Raw genomic sequence first — 25,099 nt, 5'->3', positions numbered from 1 at the left:
AAACGAAGAAATACAAAAGATAAAATAAAAAGTATATAATTGTGCGGTTAAATAAAAAGAATCTTATTTTAATACAACCTCTTTGTTACAAACGAGATAAAGCAGAAAATCTCTGTCCTAAAACAAATCCCTAAAACCGGCATCTCACCCGCGTGACCTAAGCACGACCTATAAACAAGGGTCCACGTAAAAGTTATTTGCAAAAAAATGCCTAAAAGGTTATCCCTTTTAGCTGAGCGAAAAAAATGACGATAGCGACGCATTTTAGTAATTACGTATATTATAGTTTTGATAGTAATCCTGGTACATTAATCACACACGGCCATCTGATCCCAAACTAAGCAGAGCTTGTACTATGGAAACCAGACAACTGATATACTACATATACTACTTTTCTTTTGTAAATACATATTTATATAGATAATTACACCCAGACTCAGGACAAACAGACATGTTCATGCACACAAATGTCTGTCCTGGGTGGGAATCGAACGCACAACCTTCGCCGTGAAAGGCTATCAACCACGCCAACCGTCAAATAGTAAATATTATGTAATTTATTAAATTGCAAGATATCATAGAACATATGTGCGACAAAGATGCACTCTCTTCTGTATTCTTAATATAATATAACATTAAAACATTATAAATTATTTTCCGGTCGCGACTTCACCTGCATGTTAGGGGGGAGATGTTAGGTATAAAAAATAACCTATGCCTTGGGGCTCAACTCAAGTTCATAACACATTTCATCAAAATCGGTTCAGCGGTTTATCCATGAAAGCGTAACAGACATACAGATTTATAATATTAGTAGATTTGTATAGTGATTCGTTTATCAATAAAAATATGAATTATCATTTGATTGTGAATAGTGTAAGAATAAGATAGTGCATTGAAATAAATTATTGACGGAACACTGTTTTATAATTCATGCAACGAAAAACTGCATGGAGATATATATTTCATACCAATTTTTACTATCGGTTAAATCGGTCTGTTTATTGAACGGAATATTAGTTGATCTGATGAAGCGCCATTTAGTAGCGAGTTATAACTAAATGGATGGCATAAAAACTATCGCCATGGAAAATACATACATGTTGATGGTGATTGGTTAAACGGTGTATTAATCTCAAGCAAATACACCAACATTCATTTTCATATATAAGACTAAGTATATGGTTAAGCACACAACCCAGATTGACACATATTGCGGTACATTTTCATAATTACTTTAAAATGATCGCCTCAGTCACTAATAGTATAGGCCTCGCGATCTTGAAATCGAAAATTGAATGTTAAGTAATCGAATAATTCTAAAAACAAAGCATTAGTATTCTTTATTTAAAAAAAATTGCGCCAAAATTATTATTTCATGCTAAGCATAATCAAAATATTTTACCATAAAGTTTAGTTATTTCTGTAAACAATTCGAGATTAGATTGGCCGTGGGCTTGGTATTCTTAATTTGATTATACAACAGAATTATCGATGTTTAAAGTGGTTAAAACATTGTGATGAAACCTGCTTACTTCACAAGAAAATCTGAGTCATGTTTGAAAGTATGCGATAAAACCACGAACCGGCGTGATTAATTCACTTCGTTTGGGCTTCTCGACCAAGGAAATAACGTCAGCAGTAAAAGAACTTTTAGAATTTTAGTAACGAATAGAGATCAGATGACTCGCTTTATATTAATAGATTACAACAAAAATACTAATAATCCTAATTTTAAATACTAATCTGCAAAAGCTCAACCATTGAGATGTAAAACTTTTTCCATCAAGCTGGCTATGTGGCTTGGATACACATGTGGTAAAATTCGATAAATGCAGGTTTTCACCTGAAGTTTCCTTTAACGCCGAGAATGAATTGTATTTTATATACGAATTCAGACATGAAATTAGACACATGCAGGTTTCCACACGATGTTTTCCTTAAACGTCAAGCACGAGATGGATTTTAACACAAATTAAGCACATGAACATTCAGTGGTGCTTGCTCGGTTTTGATCACACGATCATCGGTTAAGATTCACACGTTTGAAACAATAGGCTATCTCGGCTTCACTCTGTAGTACCTGCCTGGGTATGAACCCGCGATCATACTTTAAGATTGACATGTTATAGCTACTGGGCAATCTTGACTTAAAAAGTAGGTATTTTTTACTATTAATAACAAAATGTCTGTTCTGATAAGGCTCAATATTGAATAGAGTGATAATAGACAAATGGTGCAATCAATCACCTGTCCAAATAAATGAACTGACAGCGTTGAATGAATGATTGTAGTATTCAATGGTAACATTTTCATTATACGTAACGATTATATCTTCGCTATTATGTACAATACATTAATTTTAAACAAATACATCAATCGATCAATTAAAATTATATAATATACATAGTGCAACTGTGTCATGTTTCTAAAGACATATAATTTTCGAAATTTATATCCGGGTTGGGCGCATAAAATCTGATTTATTTTTCTATCAAAACTATTAAAAACAGCACAGAGTTTAGAAATTGGTGCTCATTCCGCTTATTTGCCTTGAAAAGCCCGTCCGTCTTTCCATTGATATACTTTTTGTAAAAAAACTTGGCGTGGCAATATAGATATTTTGTAAAATTTTGTAAATTTGGCTATTACGTAAGTTCTCGTTTTGCTCTTTACCAAGGTTGCAAGGGAAATACATTTACGAATTATAAAACTCGAACGTACGCTCGGATATCGTAGTAATCGTTTGCGGGTAAATGTTTTGCCCTTGGGGCCACCATTAATGGTAAGAGTTTCTGGCAATGCGAACAATAATAAAGTAGCCGGTTAGCGGATAGTGGGAAGCGTTCTAGGCGAAAATAGTTTTTATTGAATAATAAAAACTAAGAGATGGATTTGTGAGTTCTGGTTAAACTAATATTTATATTATTTTCCGTTTAGAATTTACGAAATAAAGCTGCTTCAACGTATTTTTTAATAAAAATTGGATACTGTAGACCAACAATGAAATCGGATATTTCATCGTATATTACAACATTTCTACATAATACAATTTGTACGTTTTTGACTATTATAAGTATTTGCGTAGATCTAATTGGATGAATACTACCCAGTTACTAGTTATTAAACCCCAAAACATCAACGTTTTGCGATTTTGCGTTTCAATTTACCCTAGACGAGCTAATACAATTACAAGTATATAAGCGTTATATCATATTTGACCCCGTGGTAGCACATTGACTTTTAAATCACAAATAAATTACAAACAAAAAATAATCGTTACTATTCTTCTCGAATAAAAACAAAAACAGCTCTCTGCTCAAAAAGTCGTGACCGTATGATAGTGACAATTTATAATAAGTTGCCTTCCGACATTAAGGATCCGACTTATTGAATTGTAATTTTGAAAAAAATACATGACTGGTTAGTTGTAAATGTTTTACGCTGTAAAAGAATTCCTGCAATAAATATTTGATATTTATTTATCAATTTTATAAGTATTATTCAAATGAAGAATTATAATGTAAAAATAATTTTAATTAATAATTTGAGTTAAAAATTTGCATGTCATAAATATATTGTATAAACATGTATATTATGTTTAAAGCAAATAAATTGAATTGAATTGAATTAAAATGACAACATAATCTGTATACAATAAATATTTACTGGTGGTAGGGCTTTGTGCAAGCTCGTCTGGGTAGGTACCACCCACTCATCAGATATTCTACCGCAAAACAGCAATACTTGATATTGTTGTGTTCCGGTTTGAAGGGTGAGTGAGCCAGTGTAAATTCCGCTTTCGAGAAATCTATCTTAATTTTTGTTTTTTCAATAGAAAAATAAATGTTTATATATATTAAGATATTAATGTAGCATGTTATAATAACAAAGTATGTCAGTAAAATTACATTTCATATTTGTATATTAATTCTTATTGTAAAGCAATAACGAATAAAAGGTCGTTAATTACATTTGTGTAGAGGGAATTAAGGGTACATATAATATAATGATCATTCATTACTTGGTTTGTCGCTAAACTAGGTGTATTCCGAAGCATGTTGAAACACATTGTTTTCGTTTTTTGTATAGAATAGGTAGGCGGACGAGCATATGGGCCACCTGATGGTAAGTGGTTACCACCGCCCTTAAACATTGGCATTGAAAGAAATGTTAACCGCTTACATCGCCAATGCACCACCAACCTAAGGAACTAAGATGTTATGTCCCTTGTGCTTGTAATTACAATGGATCACTCACTTTTCAAAGCTGCTGTTTTGCGGTAGAATATCTGATGAGTGGGTGGTACCTACCCATACGAGCTTGCATATAGCCCTACCAGCAGTAAAATATATATTATAAAATAACATAAGTTAAAATGTATTTAATGATAAATCATAACATTGTCACAATTTTAGATTGACAGTTCAGTGGAAGCAGTAAAAGCCCTCGGGAAGCTAGATTTTTTCTGACGTAATCGTTCAATATTATTGAAACATTAGGTAATTTGATCAAAACAGTCCTAATCATAAACTTTCTAAAAAACAATCTTAACATAAATAAATAATTTATTAGACGTCAGAAAAAATCTCGCCGTCTACTAAAATATATATATTTTTTATTATTATTGACAAATCATTTATTTTTTCATTTTCTAGAAATTTTAGTAAAAATTATGACTGAGACATTATATTATTCTTAATTTATAAATGATAGTTAATAATTATGAATATAAAAATTGAAATCATTTAAGGTTTTTTTCAAGCTTTTATTATATTAATACCAAATTTGTGAACCGTGTGTATGCACTAGTAGGGTGAAAATGCTGGCTTGAATATATCGAGTCAGCAACAAAAAAAAAACGTATAATTTTCACTTAGCGGACCAGTATTTTAATTAAAATTACTTTTTGAAATATATATAGAAGCATTATAATTACTTTTCGATAGTAAATTTAAAAATGATAGGAAAAGAAAACACCCAAAAGAAGAAGAATCGTTGAAACAAATTGAGCTACTTTTTATGTCATATTTTGTAATGTCTTAAAATTTTCAAATAAAGAAATAGGTTGGAGGTGTCCATTTTCTAGGCGTATTATCGTTGAACAGCTCGCTGTTTTTTTAATTTAGCTACGAAGGCAGTTTGGGTACTCTCGAATCCTGTTATATAGCCCCTTAAACGAAATGATTCAATACGTTTCAAGCCTTCGATATGTAATTTGACTTATAATCCACAGTCTGTTTTCGGTAACAAACTGTCGATGTGTCAAATTTTGAGAACAAACAAACAAACTTTAATATTTATTAGTAAGGAATAGTCTCAATTTTTTTTTCTTGGATGTCGGTAACAATTTGGCGGCGATGTTAAAGTTCCTTTCCTTCAATAGTTTTTTATTGTTGTATAAAAGTTGCTGAGGTTATTATTATTATTATTTTTGTAGATGCACCGTACAACAAGAATAATTAAAATCTGCTATGTTTTTATAGGTTTTCGTTTAAAAATAACGTGATACAGCGTTTTTAATACGTTACTTGTTAACTTACAGCTCGTATACATATTAACGCATACGGCGCACACCTATTTGTCTATTTAAGAAAATATTTACAGTAGCATATTGTTATTGCTTACTAAACAGAGATTGCAGCATTAGTTTTTACCAGTCTAATTTTTGGTTATAAACTGATCTAGTGGTTGGCGCGAAAATAACGTCGTCTAAAAACCTACATGTGAGAGCTCCATATTGTTTCCTCGAGAGAGAAGAGCGTTTTCTGAACAGCTGGACATTTAATTGTTGTAACTTTTTTTTAAATTGCCTAGAAGATATCGCTATGTAGCTATGGGTGTGCGCCTGAAGTAATGGTTAAATTAGGCTGAATAATAATCACACATAAAAACCACATAAATATCTATATTGTACACACGCGTAAGTACATAAAAACACAAGAATACGGAATGCTTTTGTTTATTGCACTATATGCAGCTCGTTGTGTCTACTATCCGATATCTTATGTTGAGTAAAATGTGTTGCATATGTTTGTCTGTATACGTGCACGTATGTTCGCATGTATTATTATATAGGTATGTACGTATGTATGTATCTGCGCATGTGTATGTTTGTATATGTGGTGGACGCCACATAGCGATAAGACGGCCAAAGTTGTATGCTAAGTAGGTTGTATCCATCTGTTATGTATTTTTATCTAGTGTACAATAATGTATATTCTATCTATCTTCTTGTTATTAGCCTGAACATCTACAGGAAACAGATTCTGATGGTACATAATTTTTTTATATTATGAAATAAAGTAAAATATGTATATTTTGTACACACAACAACAATATTATTAAAAGCCAATACTTATTATTGATAGACGATATCCGTGATCTCTTACTGTGCCAGATACATTAAAAATCGAGGAAAATTCCGATGCCTACGTTATAAAAACAAACCTGTAGATTAAAAAGTCTTATAATACAACCAAACCAAACTATACCAACACATTCATTAAATACTTGTTTTCGCGTCATCGCCCGCTTGTTATAATTTTTTCAGGCGTTAGTTAAAAAAGAAAAAAAAGCCGAGATAGCCCAGTGGTTCGAATGCGTGAATCTTAACCGATGATCATGGTTTCAAACCCGAGCAAGCACCACTGAATTTTCATGTGCTTAATTTGTGTTTATAATTCATCTCGTGCTTGACGGTGAAGAAAAACATCGTGAGGAAACCTGCATGTGTCTAATTTCATTGAAATCCTGCCACATGTGTATTCTACCAACACGCATTGGAGCAGCGTGGTGGAATAAGCTCCAAACCTTAACCTCAAAAGGAAGAGGAGGCCTTAGCCCAGCAGTGGGACATTAACAGGCTGTTACTGTTACTGTTAGTTAAAAAAGTAGCCTACGTCTTTTCTTGGCTTTCAAGCTTGCTTCATACCATAAATTTCATCAAAATCGGTTCAGTGGCTTAGCCATGATAGCGTAACAGACAAACAGAGTTACTTTCGCATTTATAATATTAGTATAGATATTCAAGAAATCGTATCTGACGAAAGCCTTTTACACATGTAACAAAAACTATGCTTTAAAAAATATAATGGACGTATAGATGATAAAATGAAGCGCTTAAAATAGTTCCAATATAAATTCCTTTTAATGTTTATCATAAAAGTATTTTGGCTTCAGTTAAATACTTGAGATCCCGATTTCGTGAGCTCCGTGCAATTCTAGCCACACTGCCAAGATCAAGGACGGAACGTTCAATCTCCACGCATTTATAACCCCGATAAAATATACTTGAAAGTTACGTAATATATCTTACTAGCTGCCCAACCCGATGTTGTACGTGTGAATAATTTTATTTAATAGTTCAGCCATTTTGTACAAAATATTTTTGAATAATATACACAAAGCTTTCTCGTTTATTGCTCTTTTTGTTGTTGAAAACCGTATCAAAATCCGTTGTGTTGTTTAGAATAACAAAGCGGAAATTCTGACAGAGGCAGACAGCGACTGTGTTTTATACGATTAATAGATTTATAAGAACGGATGCTGGTATATCAGTTTGAGATTAATTATAGACATTGTTTGCAAGATCAATATGATACAAGTGTCTATGTATTTTTTCATAAAGAAGCCTTTTATAGAGCAAGAGGCTTATATATAGACACTTCAACTTTAATACCGTTCAATTGATCTCATGACAACTAGTATATATACCTAGGTATATATATATATATATATGTGTATATATATATATATATATATATATATATATATATATATATATATATACCTAGGTAAGCTATCGATTTCCGGGTTCTACCATTTTTATATACAATAATATTGAAATGGGAAACGTTGGTCCAGCGGCTACATTATAAGATTGTTCCAGAGTTCAGGAGGAGATGGTAGTAAAGCACATTAAGTCGTTGGTTTTGGTTCTACGCTTGGTCTCCTTTTAGAAGTGTTGAATTGCTTTCCCATCAGATAATAAAATTGTCTGCGCATATACTCTGCGAAGTTGGTTAGGATCTATTAAAATGGCTGCCGTCCAGTGTCGATTAGGAGAATAACATAGTACCATAATTCTAAAATACTATTTTTTTTAATTATTCAACGTTGATATAAAACAGTCACGTATGAGTGAAATTCGCGATTGATAAATTATATAAATTCATTTATGTATTGGTTTAGATCCGCAATAAATATTCAACGATCGACATTTATTAAAAACGGAAGTGCGAGACTCGGTGGTGAGCTCCAATAAACTTTGAATTTGTTCGAGTTTATACGGAGATTTTGAATTCACAGTTTTAGTTTAGCGGAAAGTTCTTTGTGTCACACGATTTTATCTCTACTTACGCTTGAGTTAAAACAGTGGAAAAACAGATCGTTTCTCACTTTACCTGTCGATATCTCTGTCTCATTTTTTAAAGCTTTTTGTCTATCAAATACGTTTTAATACCGCATGATAAAATTAAGCGATATTTTCTAAATTATTGGCATTTCTTGTACAACATCTCGCTATACTTAATGCATATTAAATGTGATATAAAGCAGTTTTTATTAATTTCAAACAAGTAGTAAAATAAATTTGTATATTCCGACAGAGATGAAAATAGTGACCTTTTGTCTTTTGCACACCTTGAATTCGATGGCCTTAAAAACTTTAAGGTTATTTTCTTTAAGTTCTCTTAATCTGGTCTCAGACCCTAAATAGAGAGCAGAGATAACCAACCCAACATGAGAAGTATTATAAAGAAGAATTTGTGTCAGGTAAGAGGCTATTCAGAAAATCTAGTCCAATCTTCTTTGCACGCACTTATACAGCGCTGGCTCCTAATAAATAAGACAAGCAAATGCTATCTAATAAAATGTTTTCATGGCATTAAAATAAAATAAGATCGTACAAGTTCGATCATCGTCTGCTGCAATTTGTGATATAATGAGTTAAGATTCCTTTTAAAACTACTTACATGAATAACGCGTATTTTGATTTTACTATTGCAAAATTTTCGAAATATTTTCTTAGCTTTAATAAGCCATTAATATAATTATTTTAATATTATATAATTTGTCAAAATACGAATATAAAAACTTATTGAACATAAAAATTAATATTTGTCTTTGGAAGGAACTGACTGACCTGACCTCTGATGAAGTCAGGGCCCCGCTAATGTAATATATAAGAAATGATTTGCAATAAACCATTCTTATTATTTATTATTATGTCAGTATTATAAACAGGAAACTTTAAATAAAAAATACTAACGGAAATACTACACCTGAATATGATAGAAATTGCATATCATCCACTCCGTTTTACACAAGCTTTTAAAATAGTTTTTTTCAATCAAAAGTAATCCTATGACAATGTGAAATAAATCGATGCCCTTTCGTTTGTCTCACGGCTGTGAAGCCAAATGCTATTAATAATAGTTCAGAAATAGCCGTTATTGCAGTCAGTGATAGCGTGTGAAAATATCCAGCACAATGAACCACTACACTCATGTGCTATATATATATATACATATACATCAGATGTTCATGTATAGCAATAATATTATTGCGAAAATAACTGTGTGCCGTATATCTGTCTGTCTTTCTGTCTGTAAAACTTTCAAGGATAAACTTACCTACCTAAACTAAGCCGATTTTGATGAAATTTGGTATAAAGCAAAACTGAACCTTAAAAAAGGACATAGGCTACATTTTTTAGAATAAATAATACCTGAATCTCTCAATTAAAATTTTCAGAGGATTTCATTCGAAAATATTTGTTTTTTCTGTAATGTAATAATAATATTTAAGAATTAAACTCTTAGAATTACACGCAACGAGGCTGTTTATAGAGCTTATATTTTAGCCGAAAAATTTACTATTAAAAAAAAAACAAAAACTATTATACATATTTTATTTATAATGTGATCACACACATCGCACGTCACTGATAGGTTTCTTTATGCGAACTTAAAAAACATCTTTATCCCAGACTAGACCATTCAAATAATTTATGTCTCGTAGCTATTAAACTAATCTCCTTACAACCACAAACTCAATATGGCTAAATCCCGCGGGTAAAGATACTTTAAGATAAATTGTAACTTTTATGGACTTTTTATAACCTCTTTCTTTTATTACCGTAGTCGTTATTAAACTGGGAACAACATTATAATACATTATAGAAAAAAATATGTTAAGCATTTGTAATTTAAGTTCAAGTAACAAATGAGACATATAAAATTATTTTAGTTTCCCTTCTTAGTACTTAGTAAAAGATCGTTAGAACCAAATGGGAAAAAACCACCACTTCTGTAAAATGAATAATGAAAATATGATAAATACATTTTGAATAATTATAAATTTCGCAGTCAAATGTAACATTATTCATAAATACTCATCGATATTTTGCAAACAATATTATCTGATTTGATTGTATTTTGTAAAAAATAATTTATACAATAATAAGAAAATGCTGCTACCATCCTCGCTACTATTCCGTGCGATTATGATTTTTGTAATTTATAATTTGTCTCATTCTCTCAACGATTTTTTGTAATGTATGTACACTCTAAGCCATAAGAGTGTGTATTATCATTCTATATTTAATTTAATAAATTTTGCCAAGCTAAACTAATCTAAACCACAATACCTCTGCGGTTGGAATACTTTGTCGAAACGCTAGTGAAAAAAAAAGTTAAGAATTTTTTGCTACCTAATAGTAATATGTAAAGGAGAAACTAATTATATATTATTACTCCCTATTCCAATATACTCAATACCCGTGCCATCAAGGCTGCGATTGAGCAAAATCGGGGATCGAAAGTGTTCGCTCGCAAGTTTGGGAGGCCGCGTCTGACAAAACTTAAAACTGAAAATGGTGGGGTCGTTACCTCTAGGCCTGAGATTGTCGGAGAAGTAGAGAGGTTTTATGGGCAGTTGTTCTCTTCAAGATCGGATAAACCCGTGGGAATCAGTATTGATGACCAGCGCGCCCCTCTTATGCGCCATAACTCCGAGGAGCTCCCGGTCGTTGACCAAGGAGAGATTAGGGCGGCTCTAGAACAGCTTAAAAACAACAAAGCTCCGGGAGATGACGGAATCACAACAGAGTTGCTTAAGGCAGGCGGGACTCCGGTCCTGAAAGAGCTAGCAAGCCTCTTTAATTCCGTCATCCAACATGGCAAGACCCCGGAAACGTGGAGCGGGAGTGAGGTGGTACTGTTTTTCAAGAAAGGTGATAAAACCCTCTTGAAAAACTACAGACCAATCTTCCTCTTGAGTCACGTGTATAAGCTGTTCTCAAGAGTCGTCACGAACCGTCTCGCCAGACGACTTGACGAGTTCCAGCCCCCAGAGCAAGCCGGCTTTCGATCAGGCTACAGCACCGTGGACCACATCCATACTGTTCGGCAGATTGTGCAGAAGACCGAAGAGTACAATCAGCCGCTGTGTATGGCATTTGTGGACTACGAGAAAGCCTTCGACTCCATCGAAACCTGGGCAGTGCTCGACTCATTGCAGAGATGTCATATCGATTGGAGATATATCGAGGTACTGAGATGTCTGTACAACGCCGCTACAATGACTGTCCACATCCAGGACTGTAAGACGAAGGCGATCCAACTGCGCAGAGGGGTGAGACAGGGGGATGTAATATCCCCGAAACTGTTCACCAACGCGTTGGAAGACGTTTTCAAAACGCTGGATTGGACTAGGTATGGAGTCAATGTAAACGGCGAGTACATCTCACACCTTCGATTTGCCGACGATATCGTCATCATAGCAGAGTCGCTGGAACAACTCACCGAAATGCTGCGTAGCCTAGGCGAGTCTTCCCGGTGTGTCGGTCTCAGTATGAACTTGGACAAGACCAAGGTCATGTTCAATAGGCATGTCGTGCCGGGACCGATATACGTCGAGGGGAAACCTCTCGAAGTTGTTAGTGAATATACCTACCTAGGACAGATAATACAAGTCGGTAGGAACAACTTCGAGAAGGAAGCCGATCGAAGAATTCGCTTGGGATGGGCAGCATTTGGCAACCTTCGTCAAGTCCTCAAGTCGTCTATACCGCAATGTTTGAAGACGAAAGTCTTCAACCAATGCGTCTTACCTGCCATGACATACGGTGCCGAAACGTGGACACTAACTGCGGGACTAGTCCACAAATTCAAAGTCGCTCAGCGTGCTATGGAGCGAGCTATGCTCGGAGTATCTTTGAAGGATAAGATCAGAAATGAGATTATCCGGAAAAGAACCGGAGTCACCGACATAGCTTGCAAAATTAGCAGGCTGAAGTGGCAGTGGGCTGGTCACGTATGTCGTAGGACCGATGGCCGTTGGAGCAGACGAGTCCTAGAGTGGAGACCGCGAATCGGCAAGCGCAGCGTAGGGCGCCCTCCAGCCAGGTGGACCGACGACCTTAAGAAGGTGGCGGGCACCAACTGGATGCGGAAGGCGGAGGACAGGGAGCTTTGGCGCACCTTGGGAGAGGCCTATGTTCAGCAGTGGACAACGATTGGCTGTTGATTGATTGACTCCCTATTCCAAATCTTACATAACCAGTATCGGTTTTCTGAAGGATATATATAAATACATTTGGGAAGACATTTTTATAATTTACATAATATAATAAAAATTAATGTTCAATGAGTTGTAATTACAATATTAATGGGTTTTGAATATTTTAGAGAAATATTTTATGTTTTTACACCATAATATTATAAATTATATATAATAAGTCGAGATGGCCCAGTGGTAAGAGCGCGTGAATCTTAACCGATGAACGTGGGTTCAAACCCGGGCAAGCACCTCTGAATTTTCATGTGCTTAATTTCTGTTTATAATTCATCTCGTGCTTTTCGGTGAAGGAAAACATCGTGAGGAAACCTGCATGTGTCTAATTTCATCGAAATTCTGCTACATGTGTATTCCACCAACCCGCATTGGAGCAGCGTGGTGGAATAAGCTCCAAACCTTCTCCTCAAAAAAGTAGAGGAGGCCTTTGCCCAGCAGTGGGACATTTACAGGCTGTTACTTACTTACTTTACTTTATTATAAATTATTAATTTTTATAATTCCTTTAAATATAATATGATAATTAAATAATACAAAGAACTGACAATATTGACGCTGACATGCGACAGAAGTTGTGATTTTTTACGGAAAGAAAATGCGAGTGAGCGCCAAAAGTCTTTTTGTTGTAAAAATAAAACGAAAAGGTTTAACAAAAAATCCCTAATGACAGCGCAAGATTATTTGTACATATAATCAATTATTCAATTTTTGTCTCAACGACCTATAGCATTACGATTATGAATCAAATTAATTCTAGGAACGGACTTCGTGATTTTTCTTTAATGCTATCTATCAAACATAGCTCAATGTTAAAGTTTAACAATTTTGCTTTATATCCCCCTTCTTCTTCTGAGTATCAATTCAATAATGACATAGAGAGAAATTAGTGTTAAACAAGCAACGCTTATAAGTAAGCCCGTAAATTTCTATGTTCATAAATTATCGTATAAATCAAAAACTGAACAAAGTCTTCGAATATAAATTGATTGATCAGTAATGAGTTTTAAGCTTCAAAAGATTTTAAATAAATAAACAGTAAAGCTACGAACATTATTCATTGTTTAAGTAACTTTATGAGGGAAAAGAGCGAATGGAGTATTATTACTTGATGTTGTATTTCGTGTAAAGCTTTGCGGTTATAGATATTTAAATAAAAACGTGCTTTTAGTGGTGTCGATCTTCCTTTATAATAATCATCACGCACACACACAAAGTAAGCCGAGATGGCCCAGTGGTTAGAACGCGTGAATCTTAACCGATGATCGTGAGTTCAAACCCGGGCTGATTTTTCATGTGCTTAATTTGTGATTATAATTCATCTCGTGCTTAACGGTAAAGGAAAACATCGTGAGGAAACCTGCATGTGCCTAATTACATTGAAATTCTGCCACATGTGTATTCTACCAACCCGCATTGGAGCATCGTGGTGGAATAAACTCCAAATCCTTCTCCTCAAAGGGGAGAGGAGGCCTTAGTCCAGCAGTGGGCCATTAACAGGCTGTTACTACACACACAAAGAGATGGCTTAGTGGCTAATATACGAGAATCTTAACTGAAGTATGCTGGTTCAAAACCAGGCTAAACCGACGTTTTTTTTTTTGTGTTTTATTTGTATTTATAATTCATCTTTTGCTTAGTGATTATGGAAAACATGTTTGGCGCATGAAATTCTGCCATGTACATCCACCGACTCGGATTGATGTAGCATAGTCGAAGACGCTAAACAACCTTCGCCACAAGTGTAGCTTGACAGTGGTAGCTTTACATTTTATTCAATATTGTAACATGACGATTCAAAGGTGATTTTATGGGCCTATTTGAATAAAGTATATTTTGATCATGAGCGGAGCATTTAAAAATATAGCACACATACACAACATACATCTAAAAATCATAGAATCTATCTCGGAATACATTCCAAACCTTAATGGGTGTGGAATGTCATCATTTTTTATTATATTATTTAAATTAAAAAAGTGTTTTTTTTTTTTTTATAGAATAGGAAGGCGGACGAGCATATGGGCCACCTGATGGTAAGTGGTCACCAACGCTCTTAGACATAAGCATTGTAAGAAATGTCAATCATCGCTTACATATCCAATGCGCCACCAACCTTGGGAACTAAGATTTTATGTCCCTTGTGCCTGTAATTACACTGGCTCACTCACCCTTCAAACCGGAACACAACAATATCAAGTATTGCTGTTTTATTTATTGTCTTCTGAAATGTATTTTACACTTCCTAAATTTTGATTTTAAAATTTCGTTCTCTTTTTTTTAATAATCTAACATTATTTAATTAAATTCAGCGCTATTTTTATGTACATATGTTAAATTTATATTACGTTATTGATCTTTATTCAGAAATAAAAATATTAAGTTTCACAACGTTTATTAGAAACGGTTCAAAGCGATTAATACTTTGAATAAACATAGAGGAAATAAGGAGCATTCATGTTAGTTGAAATAAAAAACAGATGTTGGTTCAAATAATAATGTTAAATATAATCAAATTCATTAAAAAGCCACAACAGGTGGTTAGCCATGCTATGATTTCAATGCATATGATTCGGTATCATTGAAGTACTCGTATTTATATTTTAAGACCATCAAATGTCATTACATTTATTACCCTTTCTAACTTTCATATAATTTAAAAATTATTGCTAAAAATATTCATCCTTCAAGTAGGTGTAAGCCGAGATGGGTTGGTTAGAATCCGTCAATCTTAACCGATGATCGTGGGTTCAAACCCGGGCAAGCTGTGTCTAAATTCACTGACATTCTGCCACATGTGTATTCCAACAACCCGCATTGAAGTAGCGTGGTGAGATAAGCTTCGAACCTTCCTCTCAAAAAAAACAAGAGGAGGCCTTAGCCTAGCAGTGGAACGTTCACAGGCTGTTACTATATAAGTAGATTTTTTCTTACAAACATTTAAATCGTCTTTTCATAGTATTTAATTAAACGAAATGCCTCCGCTTCGGAATGTAGATCCCAACGAAGAGAACCGGCAAGATATTCAGTACTTACTCTATTTTACTAATTCAATTAGTTGTACCTGTAACTATACTGGTTTAATCAATCTTAAAACCAAAATTCACATATGTAACATATTCACGCTTGGCTGTAGAATAGTGAGCGGTACCTGGTGGACTACCCTACCCGTGTTTATGAATATAGTTATTTTTCTCTTCGTTAATTCGATTAATGTTGTTTTGTCATTTAAAGTAACCTCGGGTTTACCGTTTATGTTTCGTTCCATCGAATGTCTCTTTCAGGCTTTAACGGCGAATAACGGTGAAAAGTTTTGAAGTAATATTAACATCTTTTAAGATTTAAATTTTCTCATTAAAACACTTTCAGCTTATTTTATAAAGTTATTAAATAAGTGGTAATAGAACTTTGTGCAAGCTCGTCTGGTTAGGTACCACTCATGCATCACTTTTTCATTGTTTTTTATAACAAATAATATAAAGATTCCATTTTAAATAGCACTCTGATTGAATTTCCAAAAAAAAATGGTCACGTATTAACCTATATATAATAAATTAAAGATATAAAGTAAGAGCCAATTCTTCACATTACGTCGGACTGACAAAGGAGAATGACGAAAAATGTATGAACCAAAATGTCCACAACTAACGAGACCTATGTAATAAAATCTACTAAATACTTAGTCATTATACCCAGACCGCAACAAAAAATATGCAATCAGAAAAAAGTTATAACTGAACGAAAAGTTTGACCTTTTTATTATTTATTGATTATAAGAGAATATAAATTCAAAATTTATTTAGAATAAAAATTCATGTTTTTTGACCTTTTTATTATTTATTGATTATAAGAGAATATCAAAGGGCACGTTTCTACAGCTACTAAATTGAACCAAAGATAGTGCATTTCAGGAAAAGTTATCTAACTAAAATATCTGTTATAAGCCAACTGCGTAAATAGCCAATGTGTGAAACAAAATCAGTGACGCTTGATTTCACCGGCTGCGGCTGCCGATCGTAGCTACACCATCGCTAATGTAGCATGTTTGCTAACTATCGGTTTGAATATTATTATGTCACTCACCAAGTACTTGCTTGACGTGACGAGCTTGACAACTTAATAACAATTTATATTCAAACAACTGAGTCCATAAGTGTCTCAAACACGATATATGTGACAAAATATAAAAGAAAATTATATAATAGTGTGTGTGTTTTTTGAGCGCCTGTATTTGTGTTATTGGGTATATGAGAGTGTAGGTATGGTTTTGCTACCTTTTTGTCATCTTAATTTTGCTTTGATTTTATCCACTCATTTTTCTCTATTGTAGATTAAAGGTAGACTTATAAATTTATATATAGAATAATACACAAAAAAATATACACACGAAGCACATACCTGAAACAGTAGTGCTTGCCTGGACGTTGAACCAGCAATTTCACATATTCACTACTTGGCCATCTCTGATTGGTGTTCGAATAACAACAAATAATTTAAATTTCGATTTTATGAACCGGATAACAGTAACAGCCTGTGAATATCTCACTGCTGGGCTAAGGCCTCCTCTCCCTTTTTGAGGAGAAGTTTTGGAGCTTATTCCACCGCGCTGCTCCAATGCGGGTTGGTGGAACACACATGTGGCAGAATTTCAGTGAAATTAGTCACATGCAGGTTTCCTCACGATGTTTTCCTTCACCGTCAAGCACGAGATAAATTATAATAACAAATAAAGCACATGAAAATTCAGTGGTGCCTTTGCGTGCTTTTTGAAAATATTTTTTCAATTCACACTTGCAGAAGCAAATACTTTTATTGAATTTTAATTATCGTTTTAAGTAAATCTTGATTGTAATCATTACGAATAATAAAAAAGTTTAATAAATTTAATGCATTTCTGAATAGTAATTTTCGATTTTCAGAATTTAAAATACGTAGAGAAAGGAATATGTCATACTTATAAAAATACCTTTATTCTTTATTTATTTGAATTGTCTTTTTAACTTAAAAAACTTAAGAATAGACTTTCTCGTAAGAAAGAAATTAGATGGTTTGTTATTTATACTGCTGCTCACGGGTTGGTGATAAATATATCAGAAAAAGTATGACAGAATTTCACACAACATAGGCATTATTCCTCACGATGATTTAGGAAAACATTTAAGCATAAAAAACTTACTGACATTTTTCTGGATTCGAACCCACGATCTCCATTAAACGTCCATGTGTTTTCTGTCCTTTCCACTATAACATATTCGTTATTTTAAAGTATTTAAATGTATCATAGTTAGGTTTAGGCTTAAAGACATTTATTTTCAATAAGACATATTATAGTTACTTACTTGTGAACAGAGGTTACAAAATGTGTGCATTCTATCTTAAGTACTACGTTTTAGGTAGTTAGTAAGTGTTAATAATTTTAATAGGTGGGTATTTTGGAGTTAATTTTAAACATAACCTGACGAAAAAATTTACACAGTCAAAAATTTCATTTCATTTGTGTCATGGTTTTAATTTGAAAATCCTAACGAATCAAATCGTAAATATATTAACTTTTGAAAGCTTTATTGGATTTCGTTTGATTGATGTCGGTTTAAACGCAAACATTGTTTTTTTTACTTATTTATTACGTATTAAAAAAGGGAAGCCGAAAAACAAAACTGGTAAATGCCATTCGCAATAAGATCGTTGTAATATCATTTAAAATAAAATGAGTGTCATTTTTGAGATAACAAGCAAAGAGTAATTTTGTTGATCTAAAACTACAATTACAAATTATGAAACTTTAGCTTATGGCAACCTATCTAATTATACTAATATTATAAGTCATGGTTAATGTTAGATAAGCTATTTATTGAAAAGTATATAGGATAAGGTAACTGCTTGAAGCAGCTAGCAATTACTAAAAATCGAAGCCTTAAAGATTTTTTCATGGAAGTCATAAATTGTATATAATATTATGTTAATAAACCAAATAATATATAGTTGACTGCCTTGTTGGTCTAGTGGCTAGATATAAGGCCGAAGACCCCACGATCTTGGGTTCAAATCCCAGGTCGGGCAAATAAAAAGTTGGGTTTTTTTGTCAAAAATTCTCAGTAGGAGCCCGGAGTCTGGATTTGGGAAGAGTGAATATTCCCGTACCGGAATCGGTCTGGAGGACATTATTATTATTTATTATATAGTAGATAATTTATATATATATTATATATAAATGATTAATGGGGTTTTAAGCATTATACTCCACTACGCTGCTTCAATGGAAAGGTGATAGATTTTCATCCGGCAGGCAGGTTTTCTCGCGATGTTTTCCTTGACACGAGCACGAAACGAATTATAAACACAAATTAAGCACATGAAAAGTTACAGGTTTTTAAGCCGCAATCATCTGTTAAGATGATTCGCATTCTAGCAACTGGGATATTTATAATAATATTATACATAACAAATATTTCTACTTTGAAATCAAAATGAAGCTTATTTAACAAACTTTAATTTAGAAAATGTATATAATTTTATATTCAATGTATTTCTATAAACGTGCTTTAAAAGACCCCACATTCGTGTATTTATACATGGAGAAGTTTTTTATACCAATTTAGTTGTAACTTGCCGTTGATGGCGCTGTAGCGCATACACTTCTAAGCCGTTCAACCAATCCCCATCACAAATAGTATATGTATTGATACGGCAACGTCTGCCAAATTTTGCTAATCCTAACGAATATTATAAATGAGCTTGTTTGTTAGTTACGTTGAAAGTCTTAACTACTCAAACAATAACAATGAAAAACACTTAATCATTTTCTAGGTGGAAATTGTGATGAATAAGTGGGAACACACATTTTTTTATAGAATATGTAGCATATGGGCCACCTGATGGTAAGTGGTCACCAACGCCCATAGACATTGCCATTGTAAGGAATGTTAACCATCGCATACATCGCCAATGTGCCACCAACCTTGGGAACTAAGATGTTATGTCCCTTGTACCTGTAATTACACTAGCTCACTCACCCTTCAAACCGAAAGACAACAATACCAAGTACTACTGTTTTGCGGTAGAATATCTGATGAGTGGGTGGTATCTACCCAGACGAGACAAATCCCTACCACCGGTTAAATAATATAAATTATAAAACCCACATAAAAAATACGCGAGCAAATAACTGGCATAAACCAGTAAGATATGATATTCACACTGGGGCATAATTCTAAAATAATAGAAACTGCGAAATAATAGATTTCAATAGATTTATGCTCCTTCACAGATGTTACAAGACCAAAGTTTCATTAAGTGGTTTTATTTCAACGTTTCAACCGTTACTGCGTGAGCTTGCAATAGGAAAGGGCTCGTGAGTTCGTTTACAAATGTCGTCTTTATACAGGAAATAAGGGAATCGCTTAAAAATAATACCTTCTTTACAAGTGAGCTGAATTCTAATGTTACTTTGTATTAATTTATACACTAAGCGTTACTTATTATATCTATTATATATTTTACGAGTCCAAAAAAATATATTTTTGTTATATAAGCGAACGAGCAAATGGACCACCCTATGACAAATGGTCACCGTCGCCCATAGACAATGGCGCTATAAGAAATATCATTCCTAATCATTCCTTCATCAATGCGCCATCTTGGAAACTAAGACGTCCCGTGTGACTGTAGTTACACTAGCTCACTTACGCTTCCTACCGGAACACAACAATGTTATGTATTGCTGTTTGGCGGTAGATGCGATGAGTGGGAGGTAGGTACCTGAGATTAGTGCGTTTAAATATACAACTTATAAACTGTTTAGCTGTATATATTAATATAGATTAAATGTTAGTTTGAAAACATACGTTTGAATATTTTTCGCTAATTGTTGTAAATATATGTACATCTAAATCTTAAAAAATTCAAATAATATAAAAAAGTACCGCTGTTAGTTCTCGTGGTTCTGACAGATTCAGTTGAAAGGCTCCAAGCGTTGTCTCCTTCGGCTTAGAATTACATCGGAACGAGGAAAACGCAATGTTGATGATTGATATACAACGATGCGGACGATTTTGGATGGAAAAAAAAGATGAATGGATTTTTATAATAGTTCGTAGTTATTTTTCAAGTAATTAGAATTCATTGGAAGTTAATGAGATGTTATGAAATTACGTATCGAAAAAAAAAATTAATAAATTTCACCAGACATTGATGTCTGTGTATTCCATTGTATGTAGTAAATATTTTGTTCACTAATAAATAAAACTGTAGAAATACATTTTTTAGTCTAATTCTTGCTAGTCCAATTATGTTCTAAAAGAGAAATAAATAATAATTTATTCAAACTATTTTTTAATTTTAACCATTAATATAAAATACCATTTCTATCTTTTACTCAAAGTTAGGAAACACAATTAGGAAAATTAATTATTTTTTAGAGTTGAATATTAGATTTTTTTAAATTTAACTCTAACAATACCTTGATCTTTTCCATTCATTTATGTATGGAATGTATTTATGTATACACACACTTATGTATACTCATATGTATAATCAATAAAAAAAAAATGTAATCCCAGAAAATATCAGTAAAATGTATTATATAAAGTAAGCCAAAACGTGTGGTACGTAAAAATATAATTTATATTTAAAATTAGATGACTATTTTAGTAATTACTTTTAAAACGTATATTTCAAAATAAATTCTCAAACATTTTCTCTATGCTTATGATATGACATTTATAAATATTGTATAATAATATAGGAACTAATAAGATTTGTTGCATTTATAGCAAGTCTTGAGGATCTAGTGAACAGAACGAGTGTACCATATATGGGCCCAATCACACAGTTGCTCACTATGACTCAATCTGTTAAAATTTCTTTATTATACTGACATCTTAACTTTGTGACTTATATGGAAAGTTGTTTTATATACTAGTAAATGAACTGTGTTTATCTCATCCATATATAATATACATTGGAAATTCAATTTGCCTTACCGTATCCTAATGAAATCCCGGTGGAAGTTTTACATTTAAATAAAAAATGTAACATGACGATTCAAAAGTGCTCATAAGAGTCTACTTGAAAATATAATAATCTTTAAAAAATCGGTAGGTGGTCGGGTGAATGGGCCACCATAGTAAGTGGTCACCACCTCCCATACGCATTGTGCTGTAAAAAATATTAAACATTTGTTTCAATGCCCATGCCCCACCAGATTTGAGAACTAAGATGTTATGTCCCTTGTACACTGGCACACTCACCCTTCAAACCGGAACAACATTAGTATGTATCGCTGTTTGGCGGTATAATATCTGATGAGTGATTTATACTCACTAGGAACGATATTTTGACTTTGTGGTAAGTCAAAATTAAACATTTTATGTAATACATGTACTAACGCAAATATCTATATACTAATATTATATTATATATTATTATATTATTATATTATAAAGAGGTATAGTTTGTGAGATTGTAGGGGGTAATCACGGTACCGATTTTTCTACCGAACCGATTTTTAAAATTCTTTTACCAATAGAAAGCCACATTATTTGTGTGTCTTAGGCTATATATTAACCCAAAAAAATGAAAACTTTTGGTAGTCGGATTTGAAAAGTAAGTCGGAGAAAAAACGGTCGAACGAAAACTTTTCTTATGAACGCTGCCTTAACGATGAGAGATATCTGGAGATAAGTTGTAGTGCTCGATAATGCCTACAAAAAAGTCAGCGACAGCAGATGTCTAACTTCTTTATTTAAGTCACAAAAAGAAGTTTTTTATATTAAAAAAATTATTTTAATCATTAGGTCATGTTTATTGGTCATATTATCAACAATTATGAATTCTTATCAACATAAGTAAACTTACATCTCGAATGCTTAAAACAATAGACTTACTGTATATAATTTGGATGAATGGTTTAAGAGATAATACGACATAGGTATTGAACTGCGACCGTGTCGTAATATTATATTGGGCGATATTTATATTAGACGGTTTTTTTCATATACAACATGTCAATCTATTTAGAAATAAATTGCTTTATCGCCAAGGCATTTTATTTAAATATAAAATTAATTTTTACGGTATATTTTTTGGTTGCATAGTTTGAGAGATAATTTAAAATATCAAATACCCGAAACAATTTTATTAATTTCGTATTACCAAAAGTAAGACAATCCAGGAAAAATGAGCTAGCCGTTGCCTCTTCACAGATTGCCGTAGCTCTGTTAAATAATGAGAAAAAAGCACACTGCACCTTAAAGCTACCACTGATAGCATCATTGGAACAACAGTCAGTATGCTCCTATAGACCGCTCTGGAATCTTTTACAAGAGAGATCTTTAATTATATGGGACGAAAGTACCATGGGTCATAGAGTTCATGTTGCAGCAGTAAACCGAACGTTCAAAGAACCTCAAAAACTCAGAGGCTGTTATGGGTGGTGTTGCTTTTGTTTTTGCGGGCGCTTTTCAGTAAACACTGCCTGTAATAACACGCGCCGTTGTCATCAAGGCCTCCTTAAAATCATCTTACGTATAGAGTTCCGTTGAAACTCTGTCTGTGGCGACCATTCTCACAGGGCCAGCAGTGCGACAACTGGCTTATATTCCGCGGATACCCATGATTTCGACGGATTTACCAAAACCGTTTAAAAAGCTACAGTGTCCCGTCAAGATCTCTTTTGCCCTCACTATTAATAACTCCCAGGGTCAAAAATGCTCTCTGGATGGTCATTGACCTGAGAAAGCAATGTTTTTCCCTTGGGCAGTTGTATGTTGGCTTATCTTGGATTGGAACCCCTGAAAGACAATGTATTCTAGTACCAAATAATAACATTACATCTAATATACTAATAATACAGAAAATAAATCATAGCACTCAGTAGCAACCGAATCACACTCATAATTTCATCACAAGTTAAAATGGTTACCGCCAAACGAAGTGGGAACGGGTCAGCTAGTAATCTATATAATTATTTGTTATAGTGTCACCAGTTCCAAATATGTATGCAAAATTTCATTCGGTCGAATGTAATTGATTTAATATTCGTTGCATGATTTTACACACACCTGCTAACAGGAGCAAGATAAATGAATGATTGATTGTAAAATTATCGAGCCAACCGCACTGAACGATCATTTCACTCGCCACATACGAAGCCAACTGTGTGAATTAAAAGTATTGCATATTTTTATAAAGAGCTAGAGTTACTTTAAATAAATTATGTAAAAAAATATTTTTTGATAGTGACAATTGTTCGTCATGTCCCACGCCTCTTTACCTCAAGAATTATGCAATGGACAAATATAAAAATAAAGTATGTTCGTAATTAAATTGTAAATAGTACATCATAATATAAAAAAAATACTCACCAATTTTGTCAGTAGTTTTAGCGGATATCTGGAAACAAACAAATGAAACTTAACTCTTTCAGACAAACAAAAATCAGTGTAATAATAATCGATACAAAAATTATAAATGCAGAACCGACTTTGTCTGTCTGCACTTGAAAATTCGAAGTATTTGCCTGGATTTGAATCCTATCTAATATTCGATTAAGATGCACGTGTTTCTACCACTTGGATATCTCGGCGTTTATAGAACTTGCACTGTAGCTGTTATTATAGATGTTATATAGGCCAATTTATAACTCCTCATTTTTTTTTATTACATCATCATTCATCACCAGCCGAAAGACGTCCACTGCTGGACAAAGGCCTCCCCCAAGGATTTCCACGTTTTTATTACAACAAATACTTATAACATTCGTTAACTTTAGTTAAAGTTGATAGCAATCGTGTATAAATAGTGTATATTATCAATGTCAACAAATATGTAGGAAGAAACTGTGTCTAATAAAATACAATTATTTTTCCACATTATACAAAGTAAAATAAAGAACATTTCCAGGTCCTTTATAAAATGCAAGTTTCTAAAAATATCTTTTTAGCTACATTGATTGATGCGAAGTTGAAAACGTTTTCAATCTTTGATAAATATATATGACACACAGAAAACGTATGAATACAAAAATATTTAAAGGTCGCCTGTAATTGTTTTAAATATTAAAATAGTAGAAAATAATATTTAATATCTATGTATAAATAGGCAAAGACCATTATTAGTACCATTTTCTCTTGTCAACCAATTACTTTTTTTCGTAGCTAGCGAGCCATTAATAGTAAAAATTGTCCAAAACATGCCAAGTCATATATATTTTCCTCAATTTTTCAATTTTAATTATGGTACTTGTATTTTGACCACTAGGCGAATAGTAGTAAATTTACAATAGTAAATTTAAAATCAAAATATTGTTACAAATAGGCTCTAATAAGAACTTTTGAATCGTTACAAGATTCAATTGACTGTTAAGCTACCATTTGAATGTAGCTCAGAAACGTTCAGAAACTCAATACTTATTCTTTTTCATAAAATACATTTTTATTTGGTACCATATTAATTTTTATTTATAAAGTAAGTTAACGATACATCTTTCAAGGAAATTACTAACATTTCTGTTTACCCCTCCAAT

At 33.0% G+C, this 25,099-nt stretch overlaps 1 protein-coding gene across 1 annotated transcript in view; it reads right to left on the bottom strand.

Annotated features, from left to right (window-relative positions):
- LOC126768518 (cardioacceleratory peptide receptor-like) overlaps positions 1-25,099 on the bottom strand; it is a 126,610-nt gene that overhangs the window by 86,497 nt on the left and 15,014 nt on the right. Inside the window, exons 2-3 of the mRNA XM_050486682.1 lie at positions 24,059-24,182; positions 23,940-23,967 (exon numbers count right to left, since the gene is read on the bottom strand). The gene's annotated coding sequence lies outside the window, so the exon portion shown is untranslated. The remainder of the gene's footprint in view (positions 1-23,939; positions 23,968-24,058; positions 24,183-25,099) is intronic.

The sequence above is a fragment of the Nymphalis io genome, chromosome 5 (assembly GCF_905147045.1).
Source record: "Nymphalis io chromosome 5, ilAglIoxx1.1, whole genome shotgun sequence".
NCBI classification, from domain to species: Eukaryota; Metazoa; Arthropoda; class Insecta; order Lepidoptera; family Nymphalidae; genus Nymphalis; species Nymphalis io.
This window is presented reverse-complemented; position numbering and strand designations above follow the sequence as displayed.